This window comes from Dreissena polymorpha, chromosome 2, assembly GCF_020536995.1.
Source record: "Dreissena polymorpha isolate Duluth1 chromosome 2, UMN_Dpol_1.0, whole genome shotgun sequence".
NCBI classification, from domain to species: domain Eukaryota; kingdom Metazoa; phylum Mollusca; class Bivalvia; order Myida; family Dreissenidae; genus Dreissena; species Dreissena polymorpha.
Genome location: NC_068356.1, coordinates 102,963,264 through 102,989,450, shown reverse-complemented (window position 1 = coordinate 102,989,450; position 26,187 = coordinate 102,963,264). Strand labels below are relative to the sequence as shown.

The window sequence follows — 26,187 nt, the reverse complement described above, 5'->3', positions numbered from 1 at the left end:
GTATTATATAGAATTATTTAAAATATATTACACGTATTCAAATAACAAAATTTCTATACATACTTAAATAATTTATGAGCAGCAGAAAATAATGGGTTAAGCTTTATTTTGTGAAAGTCATAGGACGTTGAGGACAGAAATTTCAAGAAACAGTTTAGTTTAATGCATGTTCCTGTGCGCACGATCTGGCAAAAAAATCTGCTTTGTACTGCGCCTATTAACGCAATATTTTCACAGAATTTTACCATACGTATGATGTCACCTTCATCAGTCATTGAAAGTTTATGAATGAAGCAGACGTCATATTGAGCTCGTGTGATGTATACACGTAACGAGATCGCGGATATAAGGGTGTCATGTGTATTGAAATAGTTCTTACACAGAAACATTTTTATAAATTTTATTATATAATCAAAACATTTTTCGGCGATTTGTGGGCAATTACGGTCTTAACTTACGTTTTTTCTTCCGATGCTCGTTTTCAAACCACCTAGGCTATCAACCTCGGGATTTAATGATAATGTATTAGAACTCCCAACCGTTGGTTGGTTGGTACACGTCCCTATCATAACAAATCACAAGTTTTAATTACTTGCTATACAAGATAATTTGGAAGATAAACTTGGTAGGGACTCGATATTTTGCGCTATACTCGAAGCGAAACGCGATATTTGTACTGTTTAAATATCGCTGTAATAATATCGCCTGTCGACTCTCGCGTTTTTTAACGGTGTTACAGAAATGTTTAACAATTGGCAGCCATTTTGATAATAAATGGTTAAACATTACTATTACAGTACAAATAACGCGTGTCGCTTCGTGTATCGCGCAAAATATCGAGTATCGCTTCGTGTGTCGTGTGTCGCGGTCTGAAATTAGACTGCGATACACGAGATTCGGATAATATGGGTTATATTTGAATAATAAAATATCGTGTATCGCTTCGTGTATCGCGTAAAATATTGTGTTGCGCTTCGAGTTTCTTGTGTCGCCCTTTGAACGCGAGACACAATATTTTGAGCGATACACGAAGCGACACACGATATTTTGCGCGATACACGAAGCGGCACGCAAAATTTACCACGATATATCGCCTTTTGGGCTACCTACACAAGAGCGATATTTCGTGGTACATTCTCACGCGTCGCTCCGTGTATCGCGCAAAATATCGTGTATCGCTTCGTGTGTCGTATGTCGCCCTTAATGAAAAAAGGGCGAAAGAAATTAGGGAAAGAAATTAATTTAAACCTACGGCACTTATTTGCATTTTGAGATAACAAACACAGCCGCAGAAATATAGTGCCCCAGTAACAGGGAAATAAATGAATTATTAAATCACACATTTTTGCCGAACGTGATCATTCTGTCTGGAAATCGTTCATAAAAGCCTTATTGGGTACCACAATTTGCAAGTTTGATATAAACAGCCCAACTTGGCTTCATTTTTTATGTCGGAAAGTAGTGTGCTTAGCTGATTCATGTACAAGACGCAAAAAGAGTTGCAAGACCCGCGTCCTGCCAAAATGGATCGTATAGCACATAAAGACAGCGTAGCTACAGTCCAGCCTGCTCATTTGGATTAATTATACCTAATGAGACCACGAAGCCTTGCGTGATTCAGATTGTACATATTGTCGACAGAAACACTATATGACACATTTTCGCATGACGCGGATCTAAAAGTGTGAGTTGACCTTATCGCAAGTTAGCTGCGTGTTAATTAAATACTTACATACCTATGGAAAGCCAAAGGGGACCCCCGCTAAAATACATATACTTATATAGTAAATATCGGGATTGTCATTTTTCGCGGAACTTTCACTTTCCGCGAAAAACCAATGCCAGCATGGCCATAAAACACTACATACAAATCGAAGTCTAAAAAGCGCGGAACTTTCATATATTTTCCGTCGGAGCAATTATTTTTCAACCCTGTAGAAAAAGCGGGCTCAATTAATCGCGCGGAACCTTATTTATCTACTCTGTACAAATAGTAGTGTTTAAAATCGCGCGGAGATTGTACAATGCTATTTTAAGAAGTCTATTAAAGAGAGAAAATCCAGTAAATACCAGATCCAAAAAGCGCGGAACACAAATATCGTCCAAGAAAATTAAGCATTGAATTACCGTACAAATCTCGGGTTGTTAGGTGTTAGAATCCCTAGTTACCCGAAAAATTTGATTGGATCCGATACTTAGAAATAACCAATCAGATACTTTGTAACAAATGCAACACAATCAGTGCGTTCAGTAAGTATAACGTTTCAAGATGGCGGAGCGAATTGCATGGTTGTTGTTTCTACTCGATGGATTCGCAGATAATTCGGAAATAGATCAGATTGGGATCAATAACTTTATTGCATACGATCATTTACATGTATTACTAGGTTTGTATTTGTACTTTTGTGTAAAACTATCGGATAATTTGCATAATGTTGACAATCGTTAATTAAATGAGCCGCGTTCTAAGAAAATTGGGTTTAATGCATGTGCGTAAAGTGTCATCCCAGATTAGCCTGTGCAGTCCGCACATGCTAATAAGGGATTACACTTTCCGCTTTTATGGTATTTTTAGTTTCAAGGAAGTCCCTCCTTACCGAAAATCAAGTTAATGCGGAAAGTGTCGTCCCTGATTAGCCTGTGCGGACTGTTGTGTTTTTAATCTGGTTAGCTTTCGGTTCGGGGACAGTACTGGATATCTACACAGGCTAATCTGGGATGACAGTTTACGCACATGCACTAAGCCAAGTTTTCTCCGAACGCGACTGAAATAATAACTTATTGTAATGTAATGTACTTGTGTCTTGTATTCGTTAAGTTGAACGTCAATATATTAATAAATTTATCTTTCTTTTCAACCTATTAATTAAAATAAGGTATTGTTTTTAATCCGTTTTTAGTTTCGTTATAGCTGACCTAGATTAAAACATTTCGTCATAAATTAATAAATAAAATTATTAATAAATTTATGTTCTTATATAATTTATATATAAATTTTGTAGGTGTGTGTTGCCAGTAATGGTTGAAGATATGCCAAACAAATTGTGGCTCTCTATACAGACAGATTTCAGGTCTCAATTTCGACTTCAAAGGTCAACATATCACTGATATCAGGTTTGTCAGCTATTGGTTTGTATTATTCTTATCCACATTGCAGCAAGAATAACTGGATAGCCTAACTATTCAATAGCTATTACATGTAATTTAAATTAATCATGTTTCTAAATCATCCATTAAATGCGGCTAATTCTCCAATTGAAAGTGTTGTATGTTGGAAGTTTTTTGTGACAAAAACTTGGAGTAGATCTATTTTACTCCCAAACTTCCTTTAAGAAAGTGCAGCCGCTGTAGTGATCGAAAATCGACTTCTTTAAAATATTTATAAGTGAATAGACCCTTTTCACAATAAGCCAATAGCGTGTAGTCAAATGATTTGCAGAATTCGAGAATGAGGCTTAACGTGTAGAGATTTCTAATAGTGCATCGCAATATCGCTCTGCTTTTGATCATTCAGCGATTTAATGATATTGCCAACACAAGTCGACTTCGTCAGAAACAGCCGTTAATTACTTAATATATACTTTCCATTTTAAGTGCCAATATACATGTCAATGTATGAAATACATTTTCTTGATTAAAGTACTTGTTTGTATTCAATTTTTTTGCACAAATTCTGACACTCCAAGTATGGCTTTCAATTCTTAGTGTGTGTAAATTGACAGTCTAAAACTTATTGGATTATCTGACACTCTTTGTTTGCGCATTATTTGGGCGATCAATCAATTATTTTGTTTATTGATAGATCTTGCGTTTAAATGCCCCTGTATTCAGCACAAACCCATAACCTCGTTATGATCAGATACTGTGCAGACAAATACTAAATAACAACGTGATGTCATAAACCACAGGTTGCAGATATCTGGTCATTTAACACAATTAATGACACCTCCATGTGACCATGCCTTCTCGTGGTTGTAGCATTGCGTAGCTGTTTCTTGGAATAATTTAATGCCAAATACTCAATTGTTGCTTTTATTGAACATAAAAGATATTGTCAACATTGAAAGTCATCTGTCCAAACATATTGTCAGAAACTAAATACTGTATAGATATTAGCCAGTTTTATCATAATTAAAAAGTACTTTTTACCTATATATTTTAAATATTTCAAAAATTTAATGCTAAACATTAGTGTCATTTTCTTCTATTTTATAGGACTTTGTCTTATGCTTGATTCAACTCTTACATGTTCTATGATTCATGAAATAGTTCACACACTAATACATCCATACCTTTGAGAATTGTAGTCTTATAATACTTTGTATTGTATACTGCTAATTTATGACTTTCATTTGTGCAATAATCGATGTTTAGTCTTCAGACCACATTAACTCTGATGCTTATGGGTAACTCGTATTTTTATGCCCCCGGTAGGGTGGCATATAGCAGTTGAACTATCAGTCAGTCAGTATGTCAGTCTGTCTGTCCGTCCGAAAAAAAACTAACGTTGGCCATTACTTTTGCAATATTGAAGATAGCAACTTGATATTTGGCATGCATGTGTATCTCATGAAGCTGCACATTTTGAGTGGTGGAAGTTCAAGGTCAAGGTCATCCTTCAAGGTCAAAGGTAAAAAATAATAATAATAAAAAATTTAAGCGGCGCAGTAGGGGGCATTGTGTTTCTGACGAACACATCTCTTGTTATTTATAAAGATTAAATATAATTTATTAATATACACAAATAGTATTAAATATTATGTCCTTGAATTATTATTTAGGTGTTATAATTTTTATATAAGAATTACTTATTAATTTATTGACTTAACACAGCATGACATGTGATGGTTGTCTGTATGCATATGTTTGACTTAATTGTAACCAGTGTCAGTTTGCATTAAAATCTTGATATTCAACGCAATTTGCATAGCAAAAGAAAATGCAGTTACACGTTCAGCCTTGTTCTGCAATTCGACGCGTCAGGTGATATGATTGATATCTTAAAATAGTATCGGTGTTCATATTGTGAAACTGGTCTATTATTCGATTATGATTAATTTGATGAATCAAGTTAATTTTTGTTAACTGTCTGTTTAAATATTAAGAAATTTATTTTATAACAATAAAGTAATATGTAGGGAATTGAGTTACCTACACATTCTTTTAAAAGAAAGTTGAATTGTAAATGTATACTTCATTTATTTTGTAGGAATTCTGTGAATTTGTGGCACCATGTATGGTACGTGAGCGCAAAATGTCTGTTGGAAAAAGGATATTGGAATAAGCAAAGGTAAATTTTATGTGAAGGAGTCTTGACAATTGCAAATATGGTTAGTTTTTTGTAAGGCTCGCAGAAAGTGGCCCTAGCCTTCATATGTAAAAAAAAGCTGAAGGAGTATTTATAAAAAATCGTGTAATCAAGTGTGCAATCTGTTACATTTTATTTATTAGCTCATCTATTTTTTTGAAAAAAAATTATGAGCTATTGTCATCACCTTGGCGTCGTCGTCCGGTTAAGTTTTGTGTTTAGGTCCACTTTTCTCATAAAGTGTCAAGTATAAAACTTAGTACATTTACTTACTACCATGAGGGGACTGGGCAGGCAAAGTTAGATAACTCTGGCGTGCATTTTGACAGAATTATGTGCCCTTTTTATACTTAGAAAATTGAAAATTTGGTTAAGTTTTGTGTTTAGGTCCATTTTATTGCTATTGCTTTTATACTTGCAACACTTACTATCATAGACCTGAGAGGTCTGAACCCGAAGGGCGGTGCTCTTGTTAACAATCGAATGAGACATAACTTAGAAGCTTCACTTCATTTACTTTGTTAGGCTGGCGTGGTGGATATGGTGTTCACCTAGTGATGGGAACATTTTGGGTTCAACCCTGTTTATTAGCGGTCTCTTTATCTTCATATATACAAAGTACTGATTATTCCCAGAAAATGGACTCTTGAATGTCTTAATAAGCCTAAAGCTTTCAATGCAATCAAGCATAATTAATATGGCTAAACTCTAGCATGAATTATACTTTTGTATTTCAGGGACACAACATTTCACAGTCATTTCAACATGTAGAGTCTTGTCAGCAATGATGGAGCAGTACATCAGATTTCCAGAATCTCGTCATGAGCTTAAGATCATTGCCTATGGATTTTATCAATGATGTAAAATGATTGGACTGTTGATGGAACCCACAGTGCATGTCCTGCTTCAACATCTGAGCATAGGTCCTTGTTTATCGGCAGTTTAGTTCTTCAAGCAGTCTGTGACAGTAACTTGAAATGTTTGGACATATGCCCTGGATGGCCAAGTTCTGTGCATGATGCCCATTTAAATAGGAACGGCCCAGTGGCGCATTAAATGGACAATCGTTCGAATGTTCTGGAAGATTCAGCTTACCGCCTGACAAGAAATCTTGCTTTTTGTTCCGTATCGAGGCCATGGACATTTGTATCATTTGCAAAAGATACAGCGATATTTGTGCCTTTGTTCATGCTTTATAGTTGATTCACAATTGGAAGCCATAACCTGTTTTATAGGATGGTGTTAGTGGGACAATGAATTTTGTAAAGATTTAAAGACTGGAAAAGATAATTAAAAGTCAAAAGAGTTCTGCTATTGTTAAGCATGCTTTATTGATGTGTAATGTTAGAAAAATAGCATTATTAACAGAATAAAATGTCCATAATTTGAATATTCTTCTGTTTTCAGCAACATTTAATTTGATATAGTACAAAATGCTGCATCATGTTATATCATGATCCGTTTTGTGAACAATGACCTTTCAATGTATATTTAATAATTTGTCAATAGGTGTTACACGCATTAGCCCTACCATTAGCCCAAAAAGCAATTGCTTAGGAGTTTTGCCACCTTCTAGAGAAAAATACTTCTCAGAAACAATTGCATTTTGGAAAGTCTATGGCTAGTAAAATTTGGATTCCTTTTGGATACCCAAGGTTACCAATTTATGTTTAATGAATTTGCAATAAAAAGCTTTGACAGAACATAATGTCACAGAGTCGAACAAGTGTATGGAATAAAGTGGAATTTGATTTAATGAGTAATACACATTATATGCTTCTTTGATTAAAAGTTTGTGTTTTCACTAAAACTGCAAACATAGTAAGCTTTAAGGTATTGCAACTAAATAAAAGATTCAGATTTAAATTGCATTATTTGAATGCGCTGTCTAATACATATGAGCCTCGCTCTGTGAAAAAGGGGTTTAATGCATGTGCGTTCCAGATTAGCCTGGGCAAACCGCACAGGCTAATCAGGGACGATACTTAACGCACATGCATTAAACCCCTTTTTCACAGAGCAAGGCTCATATATGTTCAATAAACCAAAGATAATCAAAAACAAAATGAGACATTTAACCCTGTACCACTCAAAAACGCACTAAGACACATTCGAGAATAAATTTAATTTAAGACCTTTCTTACTATATTAAAGTTTTAAAGGCTTTGCTTCCAACCCATGGATACTGATGAGCAGCAAACAGCATAAAACCTGAACAGATTGTGAGTTACTTGCAGGCTGTTCTGGTTTTATGATGTTTGCATGAAGAAATTTTAAAATTTCCTCAGAGCAGGAAAAAGTTAATAATAACACAACAGCAATTAAGTCATTTTAAGACTTTGGTTCCAATCAAAGTGCCATAGCACCTATAAATTTGGTATGTAATTATTTCATTTCAAAGAATGGCACAGTGGTAAAGAAGTTTACTCTAGAAGACCCTGGTTTAAATCCCCATGAAACCAAATTATCTTTTTCTTTTATCAATACAGCCTGGCTTTAATTGAACCGATGTTCATACTTATGCAAGTAACTTGCAACTGTCTAACCAAAATTGGAGATGGTGGAAGGCAAAATTAATGGCTGTGCAACTTAAATTATCTTTTCATACTAAAACAATATATTGTTGATTTACAGTATCTTGTACAGCATGCATCTAATACTAAAGCCAAATTTGCTTACAAATAATATTACAACTTTACAAGAAACACAAGTCATTGAAGACTAAACTTTATTGCATCAACCATTTAGCAGGAATAAAATATAAAGAGAAAAATTATGGCAATTTTGTCATCTGAACATACAAGTGTTGATATAAAATCCCATAGCATATAAAAACGACAGTTTACTATTTATCCGTTCTATATGTCAGCATTAAGACAATATGGTATTGACTGTGCAATGAAACATAAGCAATCCTATTACAATTGCTTTAAATTATATGATCTGTACCTTCACTAACATACAAGAATTTTAATATAAATACATGATGAAAGATGAGTTTGTTCTTGTCTTAAAATAACTTGTTACTTTGCAATGACTAAACAATACAACTCAACATACAAATTATCCAACAAAATATATTTTAATGACACAATATTTTATTCAACAATAGGAATAGCTTAAGGTTGCAACGTATTACACTAAAGTCACAGTGTCAATCTAAGCAAAGAGTAAAATCATAAAGAGATGTTCACAACGGATGATGTGCAAGCTGTCTCTGACTCAGATTTCCACATCAGATGATGGTCAAGCTGGTTATTAGAAGGATGTAAACAACCGATGACGTGAAAGCTGGCTCTAAGACAGATATCCACAACAGAGATTGTCCTTGCTGGCTCTGATTCTAATGTCCACAAGTAAATAACTTGCAAGCTATCTCTGACTGATGTCCTAAACGTATGACATGCAAGCTGGATCTAACACAGATGTCCACAACAGATTACGTGCAAGTTAGCACTAACACGGATGTCCACAACAGAAGATGTGCAAGCTGGCTCTAATACTGATGCCCAAAAGAGATGACGTGCAAGCTGGCTCTTACACGGATGTTCACAACAGATGACGTGCAAGCTAGCACTAACACGGATGTCCACAACAGAAGATGTGCAAGCTGGCTCTTACACGGATGTTCACAACAGATGATGTGCAAGCTAGCACTAACACGGATGTCCACAACACAGGACGTGCAAGCTGGCTCTAACACGGATGTCCACAACGCAGGACGTGCAAGCTGGCTCTGCCTCAGATATGTACTCAGAAGATGATGTTCAAGTTGGGAACACTGTTACAGCTATAAAATACAAAAACCATGTTTCATACTTGCATATTATTTGACTACATTTATTTCTTCCACAATAAAGTACATTATACTTATTATTTACATTCTGCTATTGATATCTGAAGGTTTACCAGATGCTTTGTTTGTGTGAAGATAGTTCATACCATAGATTAGCCGTAAAACACTTTTTAGACATAATGTGCATTCGGCTTTAAGCAATATAGCTCAGAATTCACTGGTTAAATCAAAGTTGTTGGGCTAAATTGGCTTGCTATGCAGACAAAATGTAGAGTTTTGAATCTGTGTCGTATCTGGTGTGAATGTTGTGTTATTTTATTTGGTCAGTATATCAGACATGTACACCTGTTATATGTTAACTGTAAGAGTTAAGAATGTCTTGACAGTCATTGTGTTTGTAAAACATTGTGTTATCTTTCAGATTTGTGTGACAGTTAAATATAATAATCAATAATCTTGTTCTGCATGCCGGTCAAATTGTTCCGTGGTAAACACCTCCCCACTCGTACCTGTTTTTTAGTCAACTTGTACCTACCCGAACTAAACCCGTACCCGATATACAGAAATAGGTGTAGGATGGTTAGCTTAAAAGTCAAACTCATAGAGACAATGTTTATTTTCCTTTTAATGTTTCCACTAAAATTATCTAAGCATTTTTCACGCAAGTTGTTTGCTGCAGATATGTATAACGCAGCTAAAGTGTTGATGAAAATTGACACTTGTGTTTGGTGTCTTTCAATTATTTGACAATTGTGACAAAATAAGACAAATGTAACAAGTCGAATAGTTTGAATGAGGTACGAGTTGACAAATTTGGGAACGAGTTGACCAAGGTACGAGTTGCCTTTGGGATACATTGCCTGTAAAGCCTTGTTCTTTTTCTTTGTGAAGGTGTATACGGTGCTGGACTAGAGCACATGACTACCATAACAATAACTTGGCTCTATACTTACTGAGCTTAAGGGAAGATTTTTCTTACCCACAAACACTATTTCATTTTTTGACGACATGAGTCTGACGTGTTTATGTTTTACCAGAGACGTTTGCATATCGACAAACCGTGAAAACAACACTCGATACTCTTGAGCTGTTTTAATTGCATTCAAATTCAGAATTCGTGTATGTTAAATACTTACCTCATGGCTAATGTCATCAAAATTGATCATTCTTTCGCCCTTTAAAGGTTTTGTGTTAATGTGAAACAACCGTCATCATGATGACTGCATGAATGCTGGATAAGACGCGAGTTTTGATTGGTTCACTCTAGGTGTCGGAACCAATCAAATTTTATCGCGTAACCACATAGCAACCCGAATTTCGTGCAGTAATTCAATGCTATTGAAAAATCGCGCGGAGTAATGAATCTTCCGCGCGATTTTTCATTAGCAACCCGCTATTTACATAGCAACCCGAGATTTGTACAGTAATTCAATGCTCAATTTTCGCGGACGATATAGACTTCTTAAAATAGCGTTATACAATCTCCGCGCGATTTCATACACTACTTTTTGTACAGAGTATTTTCAGCGCGATAAATTGAGCCCGCTTTTCTATACTAAAAGATAGTTGTTCCGACGGAAATATATGAAAGTTCCGCGCTTTTTAGATTTCGATTTGTATGTAGTGTTTTATGGCCATGCTGGCATTGGTTTTTCGCGAGAGTGAAAGTTCCGCGAGAAATGAAAATCCCGATAGTTACTATATAATTATATGTATTTTAGCGGGGGTCCCCTTTGGCTTTCCATACATACCATATATTGTCATGGCGAATAAATAAAATTAAGCCACGTCAGGACACATATTTATGTAATCCCCCGTAAAGTAATTTTAATTTATAAACACAATAGCGATTGAAGTGAAAAAATGAAAACATGAGTCCAATTAAATAATTAAGATACGTAAATTTTCTAAATTTATTTCAAATTCAGAATATACGCCGATACTCTTTTATAAAGATATATCTTGTGTATTATTACGAGTAGATCATTTCAGTTATTTGAATTATGACCACACAACATCGTTTGATTACTACTTCCCTTGTTTACAAATAATTTGATTTATTTCAAAATTTATCTACTACCCGTGTCTTAATATGAGTTGTATATCGGTAAAAAACTGTAAATGGCATGTCAGGTATAAAAACACAATCGTTAAAAAAATAAAAAATAAATGTTTATATATTGTTTGTAATACACTGTTGTCAGACTCTACGGAGCGCAAACCTTACAATAGTCCCCTATCGATTACGATAGAAAATTTGAAGTTCACTTACACAGTGAACATGCTTGTTAACAGTGGACAGTAAAATGGGTCCGTATGTAAACCGTATTTTCGTTGAACTGACACAACGAAGCATGAAAATTACCGCATATTAGTTCATATTTCGATTTTCTAATAACCGAAACAAAGTACGAAAACGAAATAAACTTCTTTACATCGTTGTATTAATAATAAAACAAAATACGAAATGTATTTCTATCTTCAAATTTCGTTTCACTCTTCATATTACGAAAATCAATGATTAAAGGGGCCTTTTCACAGATTTTGGCATTTTTTTAAACTTATTCATTAAATGCTTTATATTGATAAATGTAAACATTGGATCATAAAAGCTCCAGTAAAAAATCAAGAAAACAAATTAAAAAAGGAAAAATACATTGCCCGGAGCAGGTTTCAAACCAGTGACCCCTGGAGTCCTGCCAGAGTCCTGAAGTAAAAACGCTCTAGCCGACTGAGCTATTCCGCCGAGTATACATTCTTGACGTATTTTATACCTTATATAAGCAATCTTCGTAGTTTCACAAAATTTAACGACAAAAACAGAACTCTCCAAATTATTCAATCGTTTCGCGTTGCAACGCTTTATAATTTTTAGGTTTTAAAATCGTCAAAAGATGCATATAATGGCTATATTAGAGCATGGTTAATGTTCAGTATTACTGTTTCCTCACAAATATCATAACTAAAACGAAAACTTACGAATCTGAAACAACTTTTTTCAATTTTGTCAATTTACCAAAGCGTGAAAAGATCCCTTTAAAATTTGGTCCCGTTTACCGTCCTTGGTTTGATATTACGGTTTGCAAAAAAACGAAAAACGAGTGGCGATGTTCAAAGAAACATTTTTATTAATAGATCTTTGCTCTGTGCTGCTGTCTTGGGGAGGTAACTTATTCGTGGCTTTCGCGGTTCTTTTTTCCCTTACATAAATCACTTATTTCGATCAGCATGGCTTCGTGCATTTTGGGGGGAGGAAAAGACTAGCCGTAAGGGGAGAAGACGTGGATATTTTCAGTTGTTTATCCAAATAATATATTTTTCCAAATTGAAATGATGATAATCTGACATCTAAATGTTTCCCAACGTACCGGTATTTCATGTCGATCCAACCGAATTGATATGGCTATAATTAGCCTCTTATGACACTTCTTGTTCTTCGCCCTTATACTATGGAAATTCAGTACTAATTTTACAAAACAAACTCGTTTTATTCCGATAATCAGGGGGTGGTCCTTACATTTTAAGAGCTGTAATAGCCCTTCCCCTGAGTCCCGTATTCCAATAATGATTACCCCTCAGACCCGAATGATGTTTTAAGAAGCACAATACTCGGCGGCGGCTGCTACAATGCCCCCTATGTTTTACTTTAATCATCACCTTACATAATAGGATGTTTAAGTTGTATTTATACAACCAATATTGAAAGAAAGAACAGGACAAAGGGAGAATAAATAAGAATTGTTTGAATCTTATGAAATGGTTAAGTGCAAGGTGTATAATATATAATTTCAAATTCATTCGATTAAGTACAAATACATGTTACATTTCACAACTGAACGTTGATATATCTAGTGATTTTAGCTCTGAAAGACTTATAACCAGACAGCTTATATGAAACCATTTTGCGCTTGATATAATATTATATAATATTATTGATAATATTAATAAATGTGCCTATTTAATAACTAATTAAACAACATATTTAATGTTCCGGAAAAAGCGCTCAACATTAAGTTAATGCTTACAAAATAGTTACCTTCCAATGATATTATAACGCCGCTAAAAATGACTTTAAACGTTACATTTCATAAAGAAGGCGAATAGCACGCGTCTGGCCTTTAAAAACTACTTGCACGTAATGAAACGTTCCGTTTTAGACCCAGGTTGTCTCCTAAAATGAAACTCGAATACCATTATAGAAAAGCTTGTATATCTGTAAATATACGTTTATGATTTGCTGAGTCAATGCTATGTATATATATATATATGAGTTTCAGAGCTTATTTTATTGATAAGTTCTTCAAGGTGGTGGTGGGTGGCCATGAGCAGGGAAGAGGAACGCGCCTTCAAGCAAGCGTTGGCTTGCGTGATCTATTAAAGTACATGCCATAGTCGAAAAATGTATGATTTTATTCCCTTTAAACACATCCAGTTCATTTAAATAGTCATTCGAAAAGTGGAAAAAAAACGACTTGCTGGGACAGGGCTTCACGAGGCAATCTATGCTCTCAGAGGAATTGTTCACCATACTTATGGAATTTATATGTTCAACAATAATGTGGGGCATTTTTAATTTGTTAAATATATATAAATAGAATGTAGTTAATAATTCAATTGTTTTAATTACTTTAAGAGAAAAGCAATGCTTACAAAATATATTTATTGTGCCACGATTATCGAAATGTATGTTGCACATGTACTCAAATCCAATGATTTTAAACAAAAGCAGACGTGTACATTTGTATCATAATTTAGTGTTACTAGATCTATTTATTTTCCCACTAAAGTAGCCAACAATAGCTGTCCCAAGACTCTAATATTCCTCTACTATAATTATCTACATGTGTGTATCCAAAATAATAAGATCTAAGGGAGAAAATTGCGCAAAGAGATCAATCACGGTTTATCTCCCCAAAACACCGGAATGCCCTTCGTTTTCCGTATACCGTTTTGGTTACATATGCGCAATGAATTTCCTTCTATATTACATATAAAATAGTTGAAGTTAGATATCAATTTTTACCATGATCAAGCGTATAGTCGCGATATCATCATACATCATTGGAAAGATAAATGCATAATTTAAAAAAAATGTTTGTCATTAAATTATATACGGTGTAACTCAAAATATTTACCTTAGAATAGGCACACCGGTTTTGACACCTGTGGAGGCGGCCAAATAGTATGACCTACTTTCAAAGCCGGGAACCATCAACGGAAAAAGTTGAGCTCAAAAATGCTTACAAATATACCTGCAATTTCATACCCAAACATACCATTTGCAATGTATTTTACAAATCCTAGGCAGCATGCACTGAACAATGTGTGCTTAGTATCAAGTTGTCTGCATGTTACCCTGCCAACAGGAGTTCCGATTTGGGGTTATGAAACATTTTTATCAATTTAAGAACGATAAATGGAAACATGTACCGTGTTTCAATTTTCATATATTGATTTTTGTTCATTAAAAATGAAACAAAATATGAGTCGGGAAATAAGATTTGTGTTTTTTTTTAATAGTACATCGAAAAACGATACAAAGAACTCAACTTTTTTTTGTTCCGGTTATAAGAACATCGGAATATGAACTAATATACGTTGATTCTTGTTTTTCGTTGTGTCGAATGCAAAATGGAAATAGAAAAGACTGTATATACACGGACCAAAATGATACACCTTCTGTATTGAGGAATACTGAGGTCGTCGATTGTTAAAATAAATGATACGTTCAATTCCTAAATGGGCCGACAATCCAATCTATATTAGATCTATAAAGAATTAAAATATATTACACGTATTAAAATAACAAACTTGTATTCATACTTAATATTTCATGAGCATCCGAACATAATGGGTTAAGCCTTATTTTGTGAAAGTCATATGACGTTGAGGTAAGAAATTTCAAGAAACGGTTTGGTTAAATGCATGTTCTTGTGCGCACGATATGGCAAACTAAAACATTTCTGCTTTGTACCGCGAATATTTATGGAAGGGGAAGCCCGCCAATAATATTCATTACCAGAAATGTTGCAATTATTTAATTTGAGCTCAAGTGTTTAATCTCTGTTCTGTACAAACGTAAAGTGTAAAACGTTTTTGTTCCGATTCTACAAAATCTGTATGCAAATAAATCTATTATGAATAAAGAAATACATTTTTTTAATGCGATCGATGTCCACAGTACACATGTGTAGGCTTATTTTAACAGGTTTACATGTTTAAATATAAACATGTAATTTCTTGAACTACAGATCTGAAAATGAAGATAGCGCACATATATAAAGTCTACATCTTAATATACCTAATATTGTAGTAACAATAATGAATTATTAGCATCCTCAATATTTTCTAAGCTGTTCGATCGGTTTTAGTAATCTGCTACAAGTTACGCTCGATTGGTCATTGTCGGCACGGGTACTACTTACATGTACCCCGGGTACAAGTAAGTATACTTACATGTACCCCGGGTACGGTAAATATACTAAAACATACCCGGTCGATATTAGACTGTACCCAAGTTTTATTCCCGCCTAAAATCCGATGTGGAAGAACGCGCTATCGATTACCGTAATTACGACTCAAACTTCAATTAAAAAATATCTGCATAAACATATTTTTTTAGTAGGAGTCTCGATAATAAAGAGGCAATTGAGTGACGTTAGGAATTGCTTCGACGTGTGTATGTATGTTGGTTTCTTAACATCAAAAATCCATATCAATTTTATAATAATGAATTAAGACTGTTATAAGATATCATGGTATGAGATGGTTTTCTTAAATGCAGTGAATGCAATGTAACCGTCGTGCAAGACATTGTTCAGTATACTGTAACCTCAATAATGAACGCTTGGAATGATCATGACATGAATGAGACGCTTTCATAACAATAGTCCGTTCTAAGCCCAACACAGAGGTGAATGTAATTTTACCGTCGTGCGTGAAAAAAGGATGTCATTAAATTCTATACGTTGTTACTCAAAATATTCACCTTAGAATAGGCACACCGGTTTTGACAGCTGTGCAGGCGACCATTTTGGGCTCAAATAGTATGACCTACTTTCAAAGCCGGGAACCATCAACAGAAAAAGTAGAGCACAAAAATGGCTTTTTGTCTTATTGCTTACAAATATACCTTCAAATTGCTACCAAAACATTCCATTTGTAATGTATTTTACAAATCCTATGCAGCATGCACTGAACAATATGTGCTAAGTATCAAACTGACTGCATGTAACCCTGCAGACAGGAGTTCCGGTTTGGGGTTATGTGACCTAGTAGTAGTAGCCTTCCTTCTGTTATGGCTGCACACCACACTTTTTAAAAATTTCTAAATTTCTAAATAAAGAGAACATTGCTCAAGTAAGCACCATTTTGAGTGTCTTAATAATAATGAATGTCAGGTTTGAGTTGTGGGGATTTGTATTGGATGTTTGTAAGTTACCAAAACATTGGTATTGTAACTGTAGCTGCATACAGGAAGTAGAATTAATGCATTTGAAAACATGTGTAATGCTGGCTCCGGTCAGTATTCCTGTTGGAAATTTGAAAGGGCGTATGAGCATTTAACTATTACAAAAAATCTTATCCTTTGACCCCCAATTTTCTCCATTGCTGTTTAGAACTTGGTAAGTTACCTATGTGAAAACATGGTTTCCAGGCACCTTGCCTCTGCAGGAAAGTAGCAGTTTGTTGTTGAAACTGGCTTAAAAAGGTTCGGAAACACACAGAATTCTTATTTTTTCCCTTGAAATAATCAATACTAAAGCATATTGCCCCAACTCATTCGATTTGAATGTTCCTGATTTTTCAGAAGTCACACTCTCAACCATTCTGGAAATGTCCAGACATTGGTTCGCTCCTGCCTGTGTACGAGATTGGCCGAGACTAAAAAAACTGTAGTGTGCCACCTAGCGTGGAAGAACTTACTGCCCAGCTTAACTACATAGTCTTGATAGGTCCCAGGTAAGGATTTATTAATAATTCGATATGTCATCTTAATCATTGTTATATTCATGGATGCAGATAGGTGTTAGGCGCATTGGCTCACACAATAAGTGGTTCTCGACCACTTTCTCGCTGTAAACAATCGTCTTGGTAACAAACTGTAAAAACACATTTCACATGACATTTATTAATTTTAATTTTTTTCTTAAACGTTTTAGGTTTAAAAGTAACTTCTGAGTTGACATGGAAGTTTGCCCCCATTATCTATTGACCACAGACCATAAGTCTCAGCTTGGTAAGCTTACGTTTAACTAATTTGTGGTGGAGTGACATAGAATATTCATGTCCTATGTATTTTCACAAGCTAACCTAGTTCAATTGTGTTTTCTCTTACCAAGGAAGTACAATTATGGTGACAGGGCTTTAATCTTGTATGAGAGTACAAAGGACCACATGACAGAGATTTTAAGTGATACATTAGCTCAAAGAGGAGTCATGTATTGGTCCCCTTATCAATGTTTATTTTATAAAATAGACTCTTTGGCATCTTTGTGATATTGTTTTAATTATATTTGATGGTTAGATTATAGTAATTTATTTGAGTTCGATTCTGAAACAAGTTTTGGCAACTTATATAAATCACACACAACACCTCATTCCTGATGGAAGCCATCACCACGATGGTCTCATTTTATTGTATAAGTGGTAAGCGTTAACCACAGGTAACAACTGGTAGCGGTTCTGCACATCTTTGGTATGATGCGACTAAGGATTGAACCCACAACCTCGTGCATTCGAGGCAAACGCTCTACCACAGAGCTGTTGTGGCAGTTTTGAAATGTGGTTTCATTGTTATAAGCTTGGTTAGTTATCCCACGCCATAGGCGGAGGGGTATTGTTTTGGCGTTGTCCGTCCTTCCGTCCGTCCGTCTTTCCGTCCTTTCGTCCGTCCGTCTTTCCGTCCTTCCGTCCGTCCGTCAGACACTTTTGTGTCCGGATCCATATCATGGAAGTGCTTTGGCCGATTTCATTGAAACTTGGTATGAGTATATATATGGATAAGAGGATGATGCACGCCAAATGGCATTGTACACTACCAATTAAAAACGGAGTTATGGCCCTTTGTATCTTGAAAAAATGATTTTTTGTGTCCGGAGCCATATCATGGAAGTGCTTTGGCCGATTTCATTGAAGCTTGGTATGAGTACATATATTGATAATGGGGTGATGCCCGCCAAATGGCATTGAACAACATTGGATAATAAGGGAGTTATGTCCCTTTGTATCTTGAAAAAAATGCTTTTTTGTCCGGAGCCATATCTTGGAAGTTCTTTGACAGATTTCATTGAAACATGGTATGAGTATATATATGGATAACAGGATGATGCACGTTGGCGTCGTCCATCCGTCCAGGAAACTTTTGTATCCAGAAGTATATTGGCGAAGATATCAATTCAATGAATTTGCTTGTTAACGATATAAAAGATAATAGACATGTATATTATTCCAAATAACCTATATTTTTTACAGGTCGACGCTATCCCAAACAGATAAGATAGTGCTCCAGAATGGATCCTCGATGTGTACACAATTTCAAAAATCGACTGATTTAGGCTGATTGGTTTGCTGGATCCATGCACAATTATTGGGGAAAAGTGTTGTCTTTGTTTGATGATTGTTTTTAATATGCATTATATTGACTTTGATGTCTTGTCTGCCGTATAAAGACGTTTTTTTAATTCACACAAAAAAAGAATGTTTATGGTAAGTGTGGTAAAGTTCATTTATTAAAAAGTAGAATTGTGTCGAAAATTTTACTACTAAAGCAATACAACATCAAAACAATGCATAATATAGTATTTGATGATTTTTTTTAGGAATTTATAAACTTAAATGCTAGGTTATATTGTATGATAAACAACACTGGACATATACTGGACACAAAATGTAATCATCTGTCACTGTGCAGCTGAACTTGTTATTTATATTTACTTAAGGACACTTGTGTAGTAAGATAATTATACCAAAGATTAAAATTGATATGACTTCACTGTAATAAGTAGGTTTTATTTATATAAGATAATTGTCTATATTAAGATATTGGAGGCCATATTGACCATGGATGTAGTGCAAACTACAACTACACCTAAAAATAGAAGATTCAACATATCAGAACGACCTTCCCTTGCGCACCACAACATAGAACAGCGAATGACTAAAAGAGTCTGATAACAGTCATAAACATGTTCATGTACTCCGAAGAGATGCGTAGCCATCTTTTGCTGGACACCACGATGTGAAAATACGAATAACTTAAATAACGTTTGTAGCGCTTTTTACACTCCATTAGTATCTGATACGATGTATAACGATCAACAATTGTGATCAGTTAATCGTGCTAATCCAAGATTTTTTTCGGAGTCGATAAAAAAAATTCCCCGGTTTACGATTGACCAAATTGACATCAAGTTCCAATAATACCTGATAAGATGTTTTAGACTTACTACGATATATTCACTATTAAGACCACAAGTGTAATCATCGCGCCTATTGTGGTATTGGAAACGTAGACTACTTTTTGATGATGCTGGAACAGCAGCGTCCAAGGTTTGATAACCAGTAAAAAAAATCTTCACAATGGCGACCTATGTAAAAGACCGAACCAGTCCGATTGAGATAACTCGATTTTTCAGTTACTTCCCTTGGCATTCGCCACTGCGTAGGAGATTGCTCGTTGATTTTCATTGATAACATTCTCCTAGCAGAGTTGTCGTTCGTGTAGATAAAGGTAAATATTAATAGAACAGCATATCCTGGGGAAACAGATTCAATAAGTGTATCAGAACGTTAAGTTCAAATTAGTAATTTTACATCCATTTTCTATATATTTTCTCTATTTTGTTTGATATTTGTTCTCGATTTAGTAAATAAATTGCGAATAAAAACATGTAAAATTAACTTTTTACGTGATCAAAAAACTAAAGAATGCGAACGATTTCGAACCTGCAAATTGTAAACGCTGCACTGCTATGATATATATAGATAAAACAACATTACTTGGCGTAATTGTCCGTCCCGCTAGCGCAGTGGTAAGGACGTTCGCTTTTTTTCACCTTTCCGACATCGGTTCGATTACCGCTCCCGGCGCAATGTTATATTTTGTATGTTTTGTGGTCACCATTCCGGACAGGTGTTTTTTCCCGGATAATCTCATCTCCCCCCCCCCCCCCCGCAGCATAAAAAATTAAAAAGTATTTCAGTACAAAACAAATAGCTGGAAATTGCAGCTATCATTCAAAATTCGTCCCAACTGTCGTCAATCTAATCTTATTAGGTAGGAGTGCTGGACACACTCCGGGTCCCAACATTATGCAGCCTCAGCGCGGAGGTAACTCATTACCTTGGAAAAACACAAATACACACACTGGGTGCAGCCTAGGCGCGTATAGACTCAAACAAGGCAACAAACTCAAGTGCGGGCACAATCATTTAAAATTTACATGTTGAATACGATATTCTAACAGAAATTACACAACCACCTAAGTGTACATCCCATGTTTGATATCTCGTTCGATTGTTAGATTTCAGCATATACATGTATAAGGTCATTTCGCTATTAGTTAACTTATCCATATGTTCGTGGGCGAACTCGGATAGTCAAGTGCTCATACAATTGAGCTCACATGGTCCGGCTATGTGCTCATACCTACTTTCGAGAATCATCATGAAGGTATTGCCATACTTAATGAACAAGAATGTGATCCGCCTCCCAGTGTCGCTCAATGGGTCAAGTTACCCACGGGTACTACTTCCCCGTACCCCTAAACTATTTTTCGTACCAAAAATGTTTCGTACGCAAATTTTTTTCGTACCAAATTTTTTTTCGTACCCAAAATTTTCGTACCCAAATTTTTTATCGTACCCAAATGTTCGTATCAACATACACAATTGTGGTGATATAGATAAACTTAAATTAATGTTTTAAATCCATCCTCTTCAAAAGCATCGTCACACCAGTACTGCCAGTACTTTGATTAATAAAGTGACGATTCTAACACAAATGATGATGCAAACATCATGTGGATAAAACGTCCATATAAAATTGGTTAGAGTTTATAAAGACTATTCCAACCTTAATGTGTAACTTTGCAATGGATACATTAAGTCTGAACGCGTGTATTGACCGATCTTTGGAAATCACTAAGAGTGAATATTAAACATTTGTTGTTTATTTTTAAATCCCATAATATTTCTTACCATGAGCTTTACCTCACGTGGTACATTTTGTTATTTCCATCGAATATATTATTACAAAGGAAACAGTCCGGGTTTGCATACGCAATCAGTAATTTTGTAGAAGGTCCATATATTATTAGTTGTATATATAGTTGTATGATTACAGGCATGCATTCGGAGAGAATCCGATTAAATAGTTTTTACAGTGAAAAATGGCCTGTCATACTTTCTACTCTGTACACTGCTCCGTATTCGGTGTCTGGAGAACATTCGCTGAAAAACAATGTAATTATCCTTAATATTCAAATGAATTAAATATGTACCTGGAAAAGTGATTGTGTAAACATGTACATCAATATGATATTAAGAGTTTCTTCCCATGACGTACTTTATATATGGCTTCCAACATAAACCATTATACAATTTGTGATCATAGTCATAAATTACTGAACCGTATCAGTTTTAGTGACTTTGTATCAAATTTGTATTTTAATTTTTAACATCTCTTTTCAAATCGTGGCAAATGGACTTTGTTTTTGCCAGAAAATGGCAAAGAACTGAATTTAATATGGTTACATTAAACATTTCTACTCCCTGCAAGTGGAACGTGCTTTAAGTTCCTATGATCTTCTAAAGTATTTAGCCAACTGTATATAATAGAACGACAAAGGCCGAGCTCTGTTTATTTAGGTGGGTGGGGAACAACAACAAGGCTTGTGAATCGATGGACGTGCGGTTAAAGTTTAAACATTTCAAGCTTTTCATGCCATTACAACTCAATATCTAATTAACGGCTTACCTGTTCGTAATTTGACATAGTCGAACTTTGCTGTAAAATGTTGTATTTGCTTAAATTGTGAAGAGCTGTATTTGAAAATGTCTGGAAACAATGTCGCCGCCTGTTTGAAATCCCGCGCGTCTGTGCTTGCGCGAGCAAACATATTCTTAAAATAAATTCTAAGAGCTGTAACTTTGTGTACGTGCGATGATAATCGGTAGATGAATTACCTTCCATACCTTTGAAATAGCACCAATGATTAAAGTAATTTTTCGTTTTATATCAGTTTTATTTATAATTGATTATGAAAATACAGTATCTGCAAATACCGACTGAAAAACCGACGTCATTCTGACGACTTTTTCCGACGTCTAACTTACGTCAGGGTAGGACGTGAGATAGACGTCGGGATTTTGGTCGCCGACGTCGCGACGAACATCCGACCGTAAACTGACGTCTACCCATCATGGGTTTGCTGGGAAGGATTTATTAAATTATGTAAATTACAAGATTATGTTAATTACAAGAATATTTATTAAATTATGTTAATTATAAGATTATGTAAATTACAAGAAAAGATAATATTAAAACAAATAATCAATAAATGCTTAAACAGGGCTTTTAACTTTTATAAGATTATATTCTTAGGATTAATTAAATTATGTAAATTACGAGATTATGTAAATTACAAAAACATTTAATACTGTTCTTCCAGTCGTTGACATCTTTACATTCTGTGAAAAGAATGTGGCTGAAATGATTCAAGACGATTCTAATAAATAAACATTGATTTGTATTAAGCTTGAAAAGTATATGAGCAGTAATTAAATGTTCTTCCGCTTAATAATTTATGAATTAAAACGCGTCTGTTAATTCGCCATAAACAATTTTCTAGAGAAACTTCAACCACGCCTACAAAGTAAGAGGAAATCAACACTGTCGAATGTTTCTAGCGCAACTAAAAATATATAATAAGATTGAAACGCAAGCGAACGTCTTCATCAGTAGAACGTTTGAACGAGAAAACAGTTTCCAGTTAAAAGATAGAGTATATGTAGGTTCCACATTTGGCCAATACTGGGGAGCTTTCTAAGCCAACAACAAATTGACGCGAATCATTGGGCACGACTACTGTATCAACACCTTTCCTCAACTTCGAACCAATAGCGTACAGATATAAGAAACAGATACTAAACTAGTTATCGAACATCTCAATCGGCCGGGTTTGAAAAATATAACAAAACATAATTGTCATAGCAGAAAAAAAATCTAAAATTTGGGTCGATGTCTCTTCAAATTATCATGTTTTCTTATGTAAATTTCCTTTCTGGATTACTCTTTTGAAAAATGAGGTTAACACCAAAGTCAGAGATAAATGCTATTTCAATTGGCGTGTCGATATTTGATATGTAAGATCCATTAGGTCTTAATATTGTTACATGACGAAAATTCTAGTCGACATGTAATTTAACTACAGTGATTGAAAAAACAACAACATAATATTAACAGGTTAAGTTTAAATTCATTGATCAAATTAATAAACGCCAGCGATGCAAAAGAAGTTGATGTAATAAAAATCATAATGAAAAAGTGTCGATAATGTAACTTTATTTTATCACATCATTTAAGATGATAAAATGCTGTATGTATATGTACAACATTTACTTGAATTGACGTAAGTGTTAGTTGTTGAATAATGGATCTCTGGTCTAGTGGAGACACACCGACTCGACAATCTAGGGATCATAGTTCATGACTTCATGTTCCCCTTTACAACTCAAATACGTTTAACCGAGATGTTAAAAGTGTACTATGTGTATATGCTTCGGGCAATTTAAGATCCAATTTGTTCATAAATTGTATGGTATACAATATTCCGTTACCTAAAGTTCTTGTTTAATTGTGAAAAAAATCGACCGAAAATCGCCTTCCGTCATAACTGACATTTGGACGTCGAGAATTACACACTTCGATTTTGGGGTAATATTTGTGAAACTTTTAGCTGTTTCTGACATACTTGGTAGATTGTCATCAAATAAAAGGTGTTTAGTCGCAGATGGACGCTTACTGCTGGCAACCGCAACGACATATGTGTGCATTGTTTGATCTTTCATGCCGTTGCATTGTGTTATTCAATACACCTGTGAAATCATCGTTGGATACTTTTTCTCTTGTTATGTATATAAGGACAAAAAAATGTTCAAGTACCTTTGAAAAAACCCAAGCAAATGAAAATTGAATATTTCATGATACTTTTCCAAGTTAAAAATACCACGAATTGCAGCTATGGACACTGCAGCAGTTGTCTCCCTTAGTAACGAGAGAAAACGCGATTCATATGGCCCAGAGGTACACTATAAATGAATGATTGTCTCACATAACTTCTAATATACTGAAATTTGACCGGCAATCACCCAACACTGGAAAATTGATTTTGCAATGCTCAAATTATGATAACGATTTGATAAGGACAGGTAGTCAATAACAGCTTTTTCTATAAAATTGAATTATTTCCCGTTGTCAATACATTTTACACAGTGTACCACAATTTATGTTCATTTTTATTTATTATTATTGTTGTGTTTTCTTTAAAAATGTAAAAACAATAATCAGTTTATAAAATTATAAATTACAAAAAAAAATAAAAGAGTAATTAAAGTTATAGATTAGTATTTTATTAATTAAGACGGACAGTGCGATTGCTTACTTCAATGCCCCCGAAGTAAAAAGTAATCTATTTGTGAAGTCGGCTTTAACAGCTGACATAAAAATGTCGAAAACAAAATTAGGAAAGTATAATATAAATTATATAAACCGGTGTACACCGACAAACGTGTAAAGAAAATGTCGAGCAACTTATGTTTTTCTTACTAATAATTAATCTTGTTCCCACAAGTAAGCTATGTCGTCCTCACGAGTTACAATGAACATATTCACATCTATGCTAACGCACTGTTGATATACAGTATAATATAACTTTTTTTCCGGACAAATTGATGATTAGTTTGTATTCAGTTAAACACGTGTTATTTTATCACTACACTTAATCAATCCATTTCGACTGAATTCATAGCCAGTTTTGCTTGGGCCAGTGCTCAGGTACTACTTAAAGCTACCCCAGGTACACTTTACAGTAACCGGGGTTCACACAATATAATAAAAGTGCCCAGGAGTATGGCCGGGTGCATTTAACATTTTTTCCGTGCCCGAGGTATATTGTTGTACACTTTAGGGAACCCGATGTACTTTTAAGTTGTTCCGGAGCCAAAAATGACCAATTGAAAAACGAGTGTTCATTATCGACACAGGTTCTACTACAAGGTAGTATGACCGAGTGGATTTAAGTATACTTATAGTATGATTGAAAGTACGCGGAGTAATTTTAAGGAGTACCTTAGCCGACAACGACCAATGAGCGCCAGTTTTTCCGTTAATGTAATAGTGCATAGTGAAAAGTGAGGCTACTCCCTGTACATATGGTGAATTTAGGTACTGCATCAGCACTATCCATTAATGACAACAACAAAAACAACGTTCTATAGCAAAATTATTAGCCTGGAACTACTCTCTATGGAAACGATGAAAATTACCAGTAAGACCGGTGTTTACACAATGCAGTTTGAATAAGGGAGAGTGAGCGAGGGGAAGGATGGAAGGAAATGCTAAGGAACACTGATACTCCAAAAACTTTAGTCAAAGTTTACCTGTCTCAGGTACAAACTCATGCAAATGGTACCATAAAAGCGAAAAAAATAATTGCTTTTTATTTGCTTTGTTATTCTTTCGTACGCTCTATCCACCAAATTGGGAAACTGTCTTAATTTTGCCGACAAAAAGTGTCCCTATCTGTTAGGTCGCAGTATACCAATATTTTGCATATTGTGATATTTGATGTAACCTAATCCGATAACGTTATCGAAAATTTACACTGTAACAAATTTCAAAATGAAAATGCCAGCAAGTAAAGTGTGTTGAAACATCGTCGTGATTTTAGATTGCATGCAAATGATAACGTCCGTTGTCTGCCGTTCAGGTGTTTTGGAAGTTTGTTCATCGTTTTCCTTAATTGGTAACGAACGACGTCTGTTAAATGATGCGCACGAAATATGTGCGCAAAACTGCGAT

At 34.9% G+C, this 26,187-nt stretch overlaps 1 long non-coding RNA gene across 1 annotated transcript; it reads left to right on the top strand.

Moving 5' to 3' along the window:
- The first annotated feature begins 1,739 nt into the window (after nucleotides 1-1,739).
- LOC127868319 (uncharacterized) lies at nucleotides 1,740-6,698 on the top strand. The gene is made up of 4 exons (XR_008044076.1): nucleotides 1,740-2,387; nucleotides 3,003-3,114; nucleotides 5,210-5,290; nucleotides 6,046-6,698. It is a non-coding gene; the product is annotated as an uncharacterized LOC127868319 (long non-coding RNA).
- Nucleotides 6,699-26,187: the final 19,489 nt, after the last annotated feature.